We start from the raw sequence: 3647 nt of genomic DNA, 5'->3' as shown, positions 1-3647 counted from the left end.
GCTTGAGCCCTGACATTTGAGGCTCAGTGAGCTGTGATCACGGCACTGCACTTCTGCTGGGCAATAGACAGCCTGTCTCCAAATAGCAACCACAAATCAGAAAGAACAATGCTCGAGCAAGGAAAATCTCTGCAAGAGTTTGTGAAGCATAAAAGACAGGTGGGCGCTGCAGTGCTGGAGGGAACGGGCTGTTCCCTATTTACCCTCGGATTGTTCTGGGGCTTGTAACCTATGTGTGATATGTGTTGTATATTCACAAAAGGAAGTTTTGAAAAGAAAGAGCACGAGAACATCCAGTGTTGCCAGCACAGCAACAGAAAGGCCTGGGGGTGGGGGTGGGGGTGATGCTGGGGGGCGTCTGTGTTTCAAGAACCTTATTTTCGGTTCAGTGCCTATAGCTCAGTGGTTAGGGTGTCGGCTGGCCCCTAGGGCTGGTGGGTTTGAACCCTGCCCGGCCTGCTAAACAACAATGACAACTACAACCAAAAAGATTTTTAAGTTAGTAGTGAAATTTTCATATGTTTACTGGACTATTTCTTCTATGAATTATCAATTTACATAATTGACATTTATTGGGGTATCAGTTTTATAAGCTCTCTCTATAGCAGCAGTTCTCAACGTGTGGGTTGTGACCCACAGGAACTGTATTAAAGGACCGCAGCATTAGGAAGGTTGAGAACCACTGCTCTATAGTAAGGCTATTAACATGGTTATTAACGTGATAGTTATGAGTTTCTCATTTGCCTTTTAAATTTGCAGAATGTTTTTTTTGGCATACAGAACTCATAAAAGTTTTACTTTTTTGGAGGTCAAATCTAGCTTTTCCTTTGTGATTTCTTCAGTTGTCTTTATGCCAAGAAAACAACAGGATGATAAGGTGACTTGAGGTATCCCAGACCAGCCACATGACCTCTGGAAGCCTCAGTTTCCAGACATGTATGAGAATATTCTGCATCTTGTTCTGGCGGACAGTGTTGTTCCCATTCCCTACTGCCTCCTGCAGTCAGCTGTGCTGCTGGGGTTCTGGGTGCAGCTCGGGTTCTGCTGACCAGCTACAGTCACAGGACAGTGGAAGATGCAAGTGAGATAGACACCCCTTCCTCCCTCCCCAGAGTGACAGCCGCTGGCTTTACTGACAAGCATCCTGCTCATTCCCTGCAGCCATGCCAGGCAGCGGCTCCCTGCAATGCCCAGCTCTCGAGGCTGCCTGGCATGAACTCCTCCAGCTCCTCTGATGACTTGAAGCCCTTTCTCCTGAAAGTGCCTGGACTGGCTCTGGGGATCCCACTGGAAGCCCGACTGGCAGTAGCATCCTCCCATTGCTGACCCATGTCCCAGAGCCCCTGGCAGCTCCTCTCCTCCATGCCTACATATTGGAGCATCTCAAGTCTCAGTTCACAACCTTGTTTCTTCACTATCCACACGAACTCACTGGTGATCTCATTCAGCCTCAAGGCTAAAAACATGCTGACTCCTAAACGCACTTAAGGCTGGCATCTCCCTCTGAGCTCCAGAAAGAAACCTCCATCCTGCCCCTGGCTGGGTTCCCCACATGGGGTGTCTGCCACACACTTCACATGAACACACCCCACCAGCCCTCCCGGGCTTGGCCAAACCTGCCCCAAGCCTCTCAGCTCAGGCCACCCCATCAGTCTCGCTCCACATCCAGTAGGCTAGGGAACCAAGTCACTCCCTGGCTTCTCCTCTCACTCCTAATCAGCCTAGGTCAACCCAGCGGCCAGAGCAATTCTTTTAAGATATCTGAGGCCATGTGTGGGCTGGCCCAGCTTCCTCTGAGTCCCTGTGTTTGTCCACAGTGTGGGGTGTTCTGGCTGTGCCCCTGCCTGCTATGCTCCTCCTAGCATGGTCACTCCCCCACTGCCATTGAAGTGAGTGTCCCTCATGTCGATGAGGTGGGTCCCAGAAGCACAACACTGGTTGTTTTTCCCCTTTACCTGCTAAGTCACCTGGGTCCTCACCAGAGAAAGAGTGGAATGCCTTGCCCCCACAGGTCGAGGGGAGCACAGACCTGGTACCCGGGGAGGGCTCCTGATCAGGTTCCTCAGACTACCAGCTGTACCAATGCCAGAAGGCACCAGCCCTAGCAGGGCACCAGTCCCCCCTTTTAAATTACTGCATTTTGACAAAGGGATCCAGGGCAGACAGATCAGTGAGCAGTGATTCAGCAGGCTGGCACAGAAAGACGCCCTGAGCCAGCTCAGCCAGAGCCGAGGGCTGATGACTTTGCAGGACACTGCCGACAACCTCTGCCGGCCGCCAGCCTTGGACGAGAGCGACTGCACTTCTCATCAATCACGTCTGTGTTTGGGAAGCGGGAGCATGCATTTTTAATAAGGTTAGAGCCTTCAGCCCAGGCAAGGCAGGTCAGGCTGGGCTGCACCAGAGGATCCTGGAAGACTCAGGCTAAGGGGGAGCCAGTAAATGACACTCTGGTCCACACTCCAAGATGGGTCCACGGCTGGGTCCTTACCACTAATGCTAGGCTGGGTGCCACCAGGACATGTGATGGCCAGCTTGTCACAGAGAGGGACTAAGGCCTGGGGGCGGCGGGTGACAGTGACACATGGATCAGAGGACCATTCTGACCAGTGACAGTAGGCAGTAGGTATAGGTGAGTGGTCTCTCCCTCCCAGAAGGGCTGGGCCTGGCCTTCTCTTGGGCATATGGCTCCTGGTTCTGAGCCAGCCTTAGTGGCTAAGAGAAAAGGGCTGTGGCTGCCAAAGAATTTATGAGTTTGTGATAAAGTCTTAGGCCTTAGTCAAGTGCAGGGCTCCTGAGGCCCCACCTGGAACCCTTGGCCAGCCCCCAGGGACAGCAACAAGCATTGATCAGAGTCACCCAGCATTCCCATAACTGGGCTTGTCCACAGAACCACAGGATTAGGGCAGAGTTAGACCAGGGTGAGGGCAGGGAGGGGCCTGCAGTTCACATCTCCAGTACCTGTCTGCTGCAAAGACCACAGTTACAAAAGTAGGCAAAAGAAGTTGAAGTGGCTCGGCACCTGTGGCTCAAGTGGCTAAGGTGCCAGCCACATACACCTAAGGTGGCAGGTTCGAATCCCGCCAAAACAACAATGATGGCTGCAACCAAAAAATAGCTGGGCGTTGTGGTGGGTGCCTGTGGTCCCAGCTACTTGGGAGGCTGAGGCAGGAAACTCGCTTGAGCCCAGGAGTTGGAGGTTGCTGTGAGCTGTGATGCCCACAGCACTCTACCCAGGGGGATAGCTTGAGGCTCTGTCTCAAAAAAAAAAAAAAAAGTTGAGGCTGCTGATGTCCCCATGATCTGCATCTCCCCTTGACCCCATCCAACAGAAAGAGGTTGTAATGTGCCCAGCTGAAACACTTTTTCAACTCCTTTTGCTGTTAGAGCCATGTATCAATTTTAATCAATGAGATGCAATGGCAAGTTGCCAGGTGCAGCCACCAAGAAAGTACCTGAAAGGAAGGCAGATTCAGCTGGCATAGGCCTTGTGCTGTTGGCCTCTCTCTGTCCCTCACCTGGGAGACAGATGCAAAGCTGGAGGTAGGTAGCTGTTCTGTGACTGTGAGGCAGATGTACACATATCCTCTGAGTGGAAAGGAAGGGGAATGAGTTCCCAATGGCACCCTGGAGCTGGTAGGCCCACT

General features: G+C 52.2%; 1 protein-coding gene across 1 annotated transcript in view; it reads right to left on the bottom strand.

The window, feature by feature from the left end:
* Nucleotides 1–3647, bottom strand: part of CFAP99 (cilia and flagella associated protein 99) — a 26397-nt gene that overhangs the window by 20062 nt on the left and 2688 nt on the right. The window lies entirely within an intron of this gene.

This window comes from Otolemur garnettii, unplaced genomic scaffold (genome assembly GCF_000181295.1).
Source record: "Otolemur garnettii isolate 467f Iridium unplaced genomic scaffold, OtoGar3 scaffold00198, whole genome shotgun sequence".
Lineage (NCBI taxonomy): Eukaryota > Metazoa > Chordata > Mammalia > Primates > Galagidae > Otolemur > Otolemur garnettii.
The sequence above is the reverse complement of the archived record's forward strand: the minus strand, read 5'-3'. Positions and strand labels throughout refer to the sequence as shown.